The sequence below is a fragment of the Dendrobates tinctorius genome, unplaced genomic scaffold (assembly GCF_039654945.1).
Source record: "Dendrobates tinctorius isolate UK_male_01 unplaced genomic scaffold, ASM3965494v1 ptg000162l, whole genome shotgun sequence".
NCBI classification, from domain to species: Eukaryota; Metazoa; Chordata; class Amphibia; order Anura; family Dendrobatidae; genus Dendrobates; species Dendrobates tinctorius.
Window position 1 is genome coordinate 22750602 of NW_027361829.1, and position 12763 is coordinate 22763364.

The 12763-nt window shown below is 46.9% G+C and overlaps 1 long non-coding RNA gene across 1 annotated transcript in view; it reads left to right on the forward strand.

Annotated features, from left to right (window-relative positions):
* Positions 1-451: 451 nt before the first annotated feature.
* Positions 452-12763, forward strand: part of LOC141052659 (uncharacterized) — a 34356-nt gene continuing 22044 nt past the window's right edge. The window contains exon 1 of the long non-coding RNA XR_012220875.1: positions 452-598. This is a non-coding gene — a long non-coding RNA (uncharacterized lncRNA). The remainder of the gene's footprint in view (positions 599-12763) is intronic.

Here is a 12763-nt window from a genome sequence, read left to right on the forward strand (position 1 = left end):
GGTTAAAGTGCCGGGAGCGGTCTGTGACAGCGGTCAGCTGACACCCGGACGTGATCAGCCACGTACCCCCTGTGTGCGCGGCCGATCGCGATGACATACTATTCCGTCCATGGGAATTGAGTCCCAGGTTACATGGACGGAATAGTACGTCGGATGGCACAGAGGGGTTAAACATGGGAGCAGGACTCCGGAACCCAGTGGCGGGCTGGGCCGGGTGGCAGGGAGGCATTTGCCCCCCGAACCGCTTAATTAGCATCAGACAGGGCCGCCGCCTGCCCCGCAGCGTGTACTATGAGATGATATCACCTGGCCGCAGCCTGTGTTAGAAGAGCAGCCGAGACTCACTGCAGGCTGAGACTGCGTTGCTATGGCACCCAGCTGCACGCTGGGATTGGATGAGCCAGCCAGGGTTCAGAGAGGCGTGTCATGTGTGCTATGTATGGCCTCTCAAACCCTGTTTTGAATCCACTGGAGCTGAAGCTTGGCGTGCGACTGACTGGCTGGCAGGCATTAGGGTGTCAGTGTGCCACATACCGTACTTGAGAGAGAGAACATGGAGGCCAGTCTGAGTCCCACTCCCTGCTGCCCATTGCCTGAGGTAAATGTGTCCATATCCTATCCTGGCTGCTGCACATACTGCTGTAGTGCTGTTAGTGGCCATCTGACTCTGCAGCAGTGCTCATGTGACATGAATTCATCATATTCTCTCATGATATCTTGATATATTGACAATAGATCAATATATCATGAGAATTGTGTATAGTGCATCCCCCCTGTGTATACTGCACCCTGTATACAGTACCTATGTATCCAGTACCCAATATATACTGCACACTGTATATAGTACCTGTGATAGCATAGCAGGTACTATATACAGGGTGCAGTGTACACTGTGTATACGGCACCCTGTATATAGTACCTGCTATGTATAATACACAGGCTCTATATACAGGGTGCAGTGTATATATAGGGTCAGGGGTGGGATTCAGCGGGTTCTCCCCGGTTCGGTGGAACCGGTTGTTAGAAAAAGCAGCCGGTTCCCCAAACCGGCGAGATTCAGAGCCGCGCTCCGGTACTGAGGACTATACAGGGGCCGGAGCTGCAGCCAGCACAGTGCGGGGATCGCCGCGTCACATCCACAGGGAGCACAGAGCTCACCTCCAGCCCAGCCCCAGGAAGCAAGAACCCGGAACTACAGCTACCGTATATCACCAAGGAGACGCGCCCCCGTCCTGTAGCAAGTGCCCAGAGAGAGTGTGGTGCTGTGAGGACGCGGTCAGGCGCTCAGGTACACGGAACATGCTGAGTCTGGGGGGGACAGTGGAGTCTCGGGGACAGAGATGTCTGTAGGGGACAGTGGAGTCTGAGGGAGATAGGAGTCCAGAGGGGACAGTGGAGTCTGGGGGGAGAGAGAGAAGTCCGGAGGGGACAGAAGGGACAGAGGACTAGAGGGGTCAGATGAGTCCAGAGGGGACTGAGGAGTCTGAGGGAGAGAAAGGAGTCTAGAGAGGACAGAGGAGTCTGGGGTGGCCAGAGGAGTACAGAGGGGGACACAGGAGTCTGGGGTGGACATAGGAGTACAGAGGGGACACAAAAGTCTGGGGTGAACAGAGGAGAACAGAGGAGTCTGGGGTAGACACAGGAGTTTGGGGTGGACAGAGGAGTACAGAGGGGACACAGGAGTTTGGGGTGGACAGAGGACACAGGAGTCTGGGGTGGACAGAGGAGTACAAAGGGGACAGAGGAGTACAGAGGGGACACAGGAGTCTGGGGTGGACAGAGGAGTACAGAGGGGACAAAGGAGTTTGCGGTGGACAGAAGACACAGGAGTCTGGGGTGGACGGAGGAGTACAAAGGGGACAGAGGAGTATAGAGGGGACACAGGAGTCTGGGGTGGACAGAGGAGTACAGAGGGGACACAGGAGTCTGGGGTGGACAGAGGAGTACAGAGGGGACACAGGAGTTTGCGGTGGACAGAGGACACAGGAGTCTGGGGTGGACAGAGGAGTACAAAGGGGACAGAGGAGTACAGAGGGGACACAGGAGTCTGGGGTGGACAGAGGAGTACAGAGGGGACACAGGAGTTTGGGGAGGACAGAGGGGACAGAGGAGTCTGGTTTGTACAGAAGGGACAGAGGACCTTTGCCTGCCTATTGGGGACCTGTGCAGCACTGTGCTGCCTATTGGGGACCTGTGCAGCACTGTGCTGCCTATTGGGGACCTGTGACTGCCTATTGGGGACGTGTGCTGCCTATAGGGAACAATGCTGCCTATTGGGGACCTGTGCTGCCTATTGGGGACCAATGCTGCCTATTGGGGACCTGTGCTGCCTATTAGGGAACAATACTGCCTTTTGGGGACCTGTGCTGCCTATTGGGGATCCGTGCTGCCTATAGGGGACAATGCTGCCTATTGGGGACCTGTGCTGCCTATTTCGGAACAATGCTGCCTATTAGGGACCTGTGCCTGTCTATTGGGGAACAATGCTGCCTATTGGGGACCTGTGCTGCCTATTGGGGACCTGTGCTGCCTATAGGGAACAGCTCCTTGACTCCCTACTTGTATATGTTTGAGGAAAAGGTGCGTGTAAATGGGCGTGGCTTAAAATGGGTGTGGTTTTCCTACAAACACAGAACCTGTTGTTAAAAATTTGAATCCCACCACTGTATATAGTACCTGTGTATACTGCACCCTGTATATAGTACCCGTGTACTGTATACTGCACCCTCTTTATACGGGGTGCTCTGAGAGCTCTGATGCTGGGAGGAAATTAACTTTATTCCATCCAACAGTCTCGCTCTTTCAGTTACGTGTTCACTGACTGACAGTGATGACTGAATTCACACCGGCATTACCCACGTGACTGAAAGAGTGAGACTGCCAGATGGAATAAAATTTAATTTCATCCCAGTCCCAGCATCAGAGCTCTCCGAGCAGGTGCCTCACGGTGTCAGATCACTATTAGGCTATGTTCCCACGATGCAGAAATGCAGCGGAGATGTCCGCAGCATTTCCGCAACTCCCTGTGTTTTTAGCTTGCAGAATGCTTGCACTTTCCAAGCGATTTGAAGTATCGTGATTGACAGGTTGGTCACACTTGTCAGGCATAGCTCTTGACAAGTGTGACCAACTTTTTACTATTGATGCTGCCTATGCAGTATCATTAGTAAAAGAATGTTAAAAATAATTAAAAAAAATAAAAAATATAGTTATTATCTCCTTCTGACGGCCCCCGGAGTCCTCAGCGGCGCTGCTGGCAAGTTCTGTTCCCAGGGATGCATTGCGCGAAGGACCTTTGTGACATCACGGTCGCGTCACCGCGACGTCATCTCAGGTTATTCTCGCAAAACACGCCTGGGAACGGAACTTGCCAGCAGCCCCGCTGAGGACTCTGGGGGCCGTCAGAAGGAGAGTATATTCCTATTTTTTATTTGTTTTACAGGATTATGGTACCAAGGGCATGGAGGAGAGTCTCCTCTCCTCCAGACGCAGGCTACCATCTGCACATGAAGCGCTCACTTTACGCATGGTGGGCATAGCCACATGCGTAAAGTGAGCATTTCAATGCAATCCTATGGTCGCGGAATCGCTGCGATTCCGCAGAAATAATGGACATGCTGCAGATTTTACCGCTATGCCATTCTGCAGCGGGAAAATCCGCACCATTGACACAGCAACTGCGGAATCTCATACAATTGCATGGGGATGCATTTTTTAACCCCTTCACCCCCAAGGGTGGTTTGCACGTTCATGACCGGGCCAATTTTTACAATTCTGACCACTGTACCTTTATGAGGTCATAACTCTGGAACGCTTCCATGGATCCCGGTGATTCTGACATTGTTTTCTCGTGACATATTGTACTTCATGTTAGTGGTAAAATTTCATTCAAATAACTTGCGTTTATTTGTGAGAAAAACGGAAATTTGGCGAACATTTTGAAAATTTCGCAATTTTCCAACTTTGAATTTTTATGCCCTTAAATCACAGAGATACGGCACACAAAAAACTTGATATCTAACATTTCCCACATGTTTACTTTACATCAGCACAATCTTGGAACCAAAATTTTTTTTTGTTAGGAAGTTATAAGGGTTAAAAGTTGACCAGCGATTTCTCATTTTTACAACACCATTTTATTTTTAGGACCACATCACATTTGAAGCCACTTTGAGGGGTCTATATGATAGAAAATGCCCAAAAGTGACACCATTCTAAAAACTGCACCCCTTAAAGTGCTCAAAACCACATTCAAGAAGTTTATTAACCCTTCAGGTGCGTCACAGGAATTTTTTTGAATATTTAAAAAAAATGAACATCTAACTTTTTTTCATAAAAAAAATACTTCAGGTTCAATTTTTTTTATTTTACCAAGGGTAACAGGAGAAATTGGACTGCAAAAGTTATTGTGCAATTTGTCCTGAGTACGCAGATACCTGATATGTGGGGGGGAACCACTGTTTCGGTGCATGGCAGAGCTCAGAATGGAAGGAGCGCCGTTTGACTTTTTCAATGCAAAATTGGCTGGAATTCAGATTGGACGCCATGTCACGTTTGGAGAGTCCCTGATGTACCTAAACAGTGGAAACCCCCTACAAGTGACCCCATTTTGGAAACTAGACCCCCCAAGGAACTTATCTAGATATGTGGTGAGAACTTTGAACCCACAAGGGCTTTACAGAAGTTTATAACGTACAGCGGTACAATTAAAAAATCATATTTTTTCCACAAAAATGATCTTTTCACCCCAATTTTTATTTTCCCAAGGGTAACAGGACCCTAAAAGTTATTGTGCAATTTGTCCTGAGTACGCTGATACCCCACATGTGGGGGTAAACCACTATTTGGGCGCATGGCAGAGCTCGGAAGGGAAGCAGCGCCATTTGACGTTTTTGGCTGGAATTGAGATCGGACACCATGTCGCGTTTGGAAAACCCCTGATGTACCAAAACAGTGGAAACCCCCCCACAAATGACACCATTTTGGAAACTAGACCCCCTAAGGAACTTATCTAGATGTGTGGTGAGCACTTTGACCCCCCCAGTGCTTCACAGAAGTTTATAATGCCCGGGCGTGAAAATAAATAATTCGTATTTTTTCCACAAACATGATCTTTTAGTCACCATTTTTTTATTTTCCCAAGGGTACCAGGAGAAATTGGACCCCAAAAGTTGTTGTCCAATTTGTCCTGAGTATGCTGATACCCCATATGTGGGAGAAAACTACTGTATGGGCACACGTCGGGGCTCGGAAGGGAAGTAGTGACGTTTTGGAATGCAGACTTTGATGGAATGGTCTGCGGGTGTCATGTTGCCTTTGGAGAGCCCCTAATGTACCTAAACAGTGGAAACCCCCCACAAATGACCCCATTTTGAAAACTAGACCCACTAAGGAACTTATCTAGATGTGAGGTGAGCACTTTGAACCCCCAAGGGCTTCACTGAAGTTTATAATGCCAGGGCATGAAAATAAAAAAATCGTATTTTTTCCAGAAACATGATCAATTAGTCCCCAATTTTTTCATTTTCCCAAGGGTAACAGGAGAAATTGGACCCCCAAAAGTTGTTGTCCAATTTGGCCTGAGTACGCTGACACCCCATATGTGGGAGAAAACTACTGTATGGACACACGTCGGGGATCGGAAGGGAAGCAGTGACGTTTTGGAATGCAGACTTTGATGGAATGGTCTGCGGGTGTCATGTGCGTTTGGAGAGCCCCTGATGTACCTAAACTATTGAAACTCCCCACAAGTGACCCCATTTTGGACACTAGACCCCCCACGGAACTTATCTAGATGTGTGGTGAGCACTTTGAACCCCCAAGTGCTTCACAGAAGTTTATAACACTCGGACGTGAAAATAAAAAAATCATTTTTTTCCACAAAAATGATATTTTTGCCCCCAATTTTTTATTTTCCTAAGGGTAACAGGAGAAATTGGACCCCAAAAATTGTTTTGCAATTTGTCCTGAGTAGGCTGATACCCTACATGTGGGGGTAAAACACTGTTTGGGCGCATGGCAGAGCTTGGAAGGGAAGGAGCACCATTTGACTTTTTCAACTCAGAATTGGCTGGAATTGAGATCAGACGCCATGTTGCATTTGGAGAGCCCCTGATGTGCCCAAACAGTGGAAACCCCCAATTATAACTCCAACCCTAACCCCAACACACCCCTAACCCTAATCTGAGCCCTAACCCTAACCCTAACCCTAGCCCTAACCCTAAGGCTGTGTGCACATGCTGCGGATTTTGCTGCGGTTCCGCAGCGGTTTTGGCTGCTGCGGACCCGCAGCAGTTTCTGCTGCGGTGTACAGTACCATGATTCCCTATGGGAATCAAAAACCGCAGTGCAGATGGTGCGGAATTTTCCGCGCGGATTATCTGCGGTTTTCAATCCGCAGAAAGAATTGACATGTCAATGACATGTCAATTCTATTGAGGAGATGAAAAACCGCAGGACAAAACCGCAGAGCAATCCGCAGGTAAAACCGCAGGTCTTTTGACCTGCGGTTTCACCTGCGGATTTTACAAAATCCGCGCTGATGAATCCGCACCTAATCCGCAGCGTGTGCACACAGCCTTAGGCTGGTTTCACATTTGCGTTTTTTTGCGCTGGAAAAAAACGCATACGTGCGCATGCGTTTTTTCCCCTATATTTAACATGGGTGCGCATACCTGCGAGCTGGCAAGCGCACGTATGCGATTTTCATGCGCTGCGTTTTTTTGGGGTGTGCGTTTGTATTTTACAGACGCAGCATGTTGCATTTTTTGGCCCTGCAAAAAAGCGCATGTGCACGTATGCGCACGTTTTGCGCTAAAAATGACCATTATAGCCTATGGATGCGCATACGTGCGCACTGGCATGCTCATGTATGCGTTTTTTTAGCGCTGCGTTTTTTTGGTAGTGTCCACTTGTTGTACTAGTTATAATCTTCTAAAGTAAAAAAAAAAAAGTCTATATAAAGGAGGTGCCTGCCAAAACTCTGCCACTACTACACTGACAGATTGGAGAGCAGACAGTCAACAAGGAAACCATCTTCTATCAGCGAAGAATGTGAGTATATTACATTATATGCCTGTCCTTTTAAATTATGTATGTACTAATGATTTTTATTATTTTTACATGCAGTATGTCTTCAGAATCCGAGTATTCCCCATCGCGGCAGGAATTGGCGCAAGCAGACCGTGAGGTGATTATTTTCGTGCATCTGGTAAGTATATCTGCTGCTTCTCCAAATCTCTTACGTTTTTTTCAACTTTTTTAAGACATCGTCATCATCATCTTCTTCTGCGGACGGGACTAGTGAGGGCGAAGAGCAGGAGCAGCGAAGCCAAGTCCCGGTGGTGATACGGAATGTATGTATCAAATGATTTGTAATGTTCTTTATTTTTTATCTTCTATTTTTACTCTTTTTTATGTTTCTTTTTTTGTAACTTTTTATTCAATTTAAATTTGATTATTCTAATGAATGTGTTTTGTCTAGGTTCCACAACGGGATGAAGACGTCTACCTGGATAATGAGCAGCTCATCAGCCTGGTCCAGGAGCGTTCGCCGTTGTGGGACAGCCGTGACCGGCTGCACAAGGACATTGTGGTGACCCGGCGGCTATGGAATGAGGTGGCCGCAGCGTTGATGGATGGCTGGGACAGTGCCACAGCATCCTCCAAAAAGGCGTTTAGTGAGTATTTCCCTGCTCTGTATTGTGCCGCAGTGACTGTTGTCCTTGACGGCACTGTTGGGTTTCGTGCTAGGCATATTCTAGCAGGAAACCCAACAGTGTCATCGGGGTCTACAGTGACTGCTTTGAGTATTGTATTGCTACATTGTGCCGCAGTGACTGTTGTCCTTGACGGCACTGTTGGGTTTCGTGCTAGGTGTATTCCAGCAGGAAACCCAACAGTGTCATCGGGGTCTACAGTGACTGCTTTGAGTATTGTATTGCTACATTGTGCCGCAGTGACTGTTGTCCTTGACGGCACTGTTGGGTTTCGTGCTAGGCATATTCTAGCAGGAAACCCAACAGTGTCATCGGGGTCTACAGTGACTGCTTTGAGTATTGTATTGCTACATTGTGCCGCAGTGACTGTTGTCCTTGACGGCACTGTTGGGTTTCGTGCTAGGTGTATTCTAGCAGGAAACCCAACAGTGTCATCGGGGTCTACAGTGACTGCTTTGAGTATTGTATTGCTATATTGTGCCGCATTGACTGTTGTCCTTGACGGCACTGTTTTTTTTTTAACAACAGTGGACAAAGTCCGAACACGTTGGCGTTCGATCAAGGACCGCTTCAACAGTGATGTTCGTGCTGAGGGCCAGGTTCGCAGTGGATCTGCGTCAAGGACCAGAACTAGATACCGTCACTATCACGCGTTGCAGTTCCTAAGACCGGTCCTTGCCACGAGATCGTAAGTATTATAAATTTTGGGTTTTTATTTTTATTAATCTGTGTTTTTCTAATCCACAGCTGATGCTTCTTGTAAAGGCATGGTAGTAATGATTTTCCTTTCTTCCACAGCACCTGGAGAAGCACCCTGCAACCTGGCCCTGGAGCGGTCCTTCCTCGGACGTCCTCTGACCCGTCCCAGCCATCCGACAGCCAGGAAGCACCTTGCAGGTCAGCCACACACACAGCTGGTGACCAGGAAGCTGGGCCATCAGGTGTTCCCCTGTCCCAGGTCTCTGCCACTGGTTATGCGGGCACTACCCGCCAGCGGCAGAGGGCCTTGGACAGGAATGTCTTGCCCGAGTTTATGCATTTGAGCGAGGCCTTTAATTCCAGCCTCAAGTCACTGTCCGACAGAGTTGAAAGCGGTTTTGCACTCATGGAACGTGGTTTTAACCACTTTGAACACCGCTTCAATTCTGTAGATCAGCGCCTTGACCGTCTGGAGGCCGACCTCAACAGACCAGCACACCATTTTTTTAGTAAGATTGAAAAGGGCATGGCGGAACACCTTAGTCCTGAGCAACAGCTGAATGTGCTGCAGGCCTGCAACAATGCTTTCTTGCAGGCTATGCAGCATAATCGGTACGGTCAGCAGTCAGTGGTGTCATTTCCACCTGTGCCACCATTGACTCGCTTCACCTCACTACCGACTTGTGCTGCATACCACTGCACGGACACCTCTATTCAAAGCCAGGACACCCACCGTTACACCACCACAAGTCTGAGTGCAGCTGGTCACTTCACCGACACCACCATGGCAAGCGCTGCTTCTGTCTGGAGCACCACCGCCACTCCCATGCATGCGTGGAGCTCAGCCACCACTAGGCAAACATGGAACAGCCCTGCCGCTACAACAACATGTAGTAGCCCTGCCACCACCACTCTGCAAACCTGGACCATCACTGCCGCCACCAGTCCTCCTGCAAGGACGAGCACTGCCAACGAAAAGCAGCAGCAGCCACCTCAGCAGCAGCAGCAGCCACCTCAGCAGCAGCAGCAGCCACCTCAGCAGCAGCAGCAGCCACCTCAGCAGCAGCAGCCGCCACCTCAGCAGCAGCAGCCACCTCAGCAGCAGCAGCAGCCACACCAGCAGACGGGGGACCTACACTCAATATTTGCCCCTAGTTCAAGGCGAAATCTATCAAGGCGGGCATTGGGCCAAAGTCGGTCCAGGCACACAAGCCTACGGCGACATGCCATTACAACTAAGGTACCTGAACAGATTTCCTCTCCTCCAAGTGTTCCTAGTTTAATTCCCTTAACTGGACTACCTTCTCCCACAAGTTTTGTTGCCCCTTCCCCTCAAACACCGTCTTCAACTGCAAGTGTTGCATATTCCCTGCACACCCCCAAATTGAAACCATCTGCCCCCAAACGCCGGAAAAAATAATTTTTTGGTTTATTTTTGTGATTAAAAATAAATTTACATTTGTGGTTCACCATTACAAAGTTTCATTAATGTTGTTTGCGCCGCTCACACACACTGATGGGTAAATACATGTTAAAAACCAACCCAAGGCCTAGTATAGTCATATGTGAAATAACACGGACTAGTATAGTCATACCAAGGCCTAGTGTAATAACTCGAGTTTTACCAACTTGGATCTGGTTTCATGAAAAACAAACTGTTGAAACTTGTCTAAAAAATAAGTTTCTTTCTAGTTTCACCAGTTTGTTTTTTGTGAAACAAGATGCTAGTTGTTAAAAATCGAGTTATTACAGTAGGCCTTGGTATGACTATACTAGGCCGTGGTATTTCACATATTACTATACTACTAGCCCCAAGGCCTACTATACTCATATTTGAAATACCACGGCCTAGTGTAGTCATTACAAGGCCTAGTGTAATAACTCTAGTTTTACCAACTAGAATCTGGTTTCATGAAAAACAAACTGTTGAAACTTGTCAAGTTTCACCAGTTTGTTTTTCGTGAAACAAGATCCTAGTTGGCAAAAATCGAGTAGGCCTTGGTATGACTATACTAGGCCGTGGTATTTCACATATGACTATACTAGTAGGCCCAAGACCTACTATACTCATATTTGAAATACCACGGCCTAGTGTAGTCATTCCAAGGCCTAGTGTAATAACTCTAGTTTTACCAACTAGAATCTGGTTTCATGAAAAACAAACTGTTGAAACTTGTCAAGTTTCACCAGTTTGTTTTTCGTGAAACAAGATCGTAGTTGGCAAAAATCGAGTAGGCCTTGGTATGACTATACTAGGCCGTGGTATTTCACATATGACTATAATAGTAGGCACAAGGCTTAATATATACTCATATTTGAAATACCACGGCCTAGTATAGTCATTCCAAGGCCTAGTGTAATAACTTGTAAGTTGGAATGGAGCAGATTACATTCATCCACTCAATGCTGACTTGTATTCCCCATGGACTTTCATTGGGGTTGGGTTTTGAGGGTTGTGTTTTGAGAAAATCACATACTTTTTTTTCAACTAGTTGCACAATTTTCTCTTGAAAAAAATTGGTTTCCTGATTCATGGCCTGCAGCTTTGCTCGTTCCAATATATTTCACGCAGACTAGCAATGCTGCATTTTAACTCATATGTGTATTTACCTGCCCAGGTGTGTGAACATCAAAAAATTAAGTTATACATGGGAAGTTTTTTATTTAATTGGAGTTTAAAAAATATAGTGCACTCAGTAATGGTATCAAATAAGGTTTTTTATTACCATAAACAAACAAAAACATTACACCATTTCATCTTGCCAGTGCACCCGTCCTACATCAGAAATAAAGTAGGCCGCAAATTGGTCCCTCATTTGGCCAACTTCAACGGATGACCTGAGAGTGTGCTGAGTGAATTCAGGCAATGGGTTAGGAGCATCATCGTCCAGTTCAAAGGTCGGGTGCTCTTTAGCCATCACAAAGTTATGTAGAACCACACAGGCCTTCACCACCTCATCGACTGTTTCAAGTTTAAGATTAATGGCCGTGCCCAGAATTCGCCATCTGGAGACAAGAATCCCAAAAGCACACTCGACAGTTATTCTGGCCCTGGTCAGCCTGTAATTAAATATTTTTTTGGTGTGGTCCAAGTCCCGGCTGGAGTAGGGTTTCAGTAAGTTTCCGCACATTTGAAAAGCCTCATCGCCAACCATTACAAAGGGCAGTGGCGGAGCTTCGGTGTGAGGAAGAGGCCGTGGCATAGGGAAATTAAATTGGTTGCCATACAACCTCCGGCCCATGTCTGAGTTTTTAAAAGCCTGTGAGTCATTACCACGGCCAAATGCTCCAATGTCCACTGCTACAAACATACATCCGGCATCCGCAATCGCCATGAGTACTATTGAAAAGTACTTTTTGTAATTATAGTACTCAGATCCCGTTCTTTGGGGTTTGATGATCCGTATGTGTTTACCATCAACAGCTCCCAAACAGTTGGGAAAATTGCATACTGTCCAGAATTTGTCAGCAATTTCCATCCACTTTTCGGCGGTGGGCAGGGGCATAAATTCTGGACAAAGAACATTCCAGAGAGCCCGGCAGGTGTCAGCAACAATTCCAGACAAGGTAGAGATTCCAATACGGTACTGGAAGTGTAGTGAAGATAGGGTTTCTCCAGTCGCCAGGAATCTGTGAACAGACAAAGAAGTAAAATTAATATTTATGTATATTATTTTAAAAAACTATAAAATAAAATATTAGTACATTCACGAAAACTAATTACCCAAGGTTTTGAATACTAAATTTAAAAAAAAACCATCAGACCGCACCCCTTGGTTTTTAAAACATACCGTAATGTCACCAGTAGCCGTTCCTCAGGAGGAATCGCACGACGGAGCTGTGTGTCCTGTCTCCGGATGGATTGTTGGACACGAGCAAGCAAATCCATGAAACTTTCGTGGGACATCCGGATATAATCTGTAAATTTCTCCGGGTTTGACTGGAGCTCGCTGTAGAGGGTGTGGTATGCCCCACGGCTCTCCCGGAGTTCAACAATCGGATGTATCCACATACGCCGCCGTCTTCGCTGCCTCTCTCTCTTCCTTTGTTCATGGCAAGCAACTGCATACGCCTGAGCCATCGCGATGTCCAAATCCAAGTTGAAGTGAAAACTCTTCCAGCGTAGATCCATGGTCACGAGAAGAATCAAGCAAATGTGAAGAATACTGTAGACAGGGTCTATATATTAACATACCACACCCACAATGAAGTCCCATTGGTCTTGTGTGTTGTTGAATGGTTGTTTTTTCTTTTTTGTGGGGTTTTTCCAAAATCTGTAAAAAAACGCAAACGCACAAAAAACGCATACAAACGCACAAAAACGCTGCGTTTTTTTCCTGCATGCG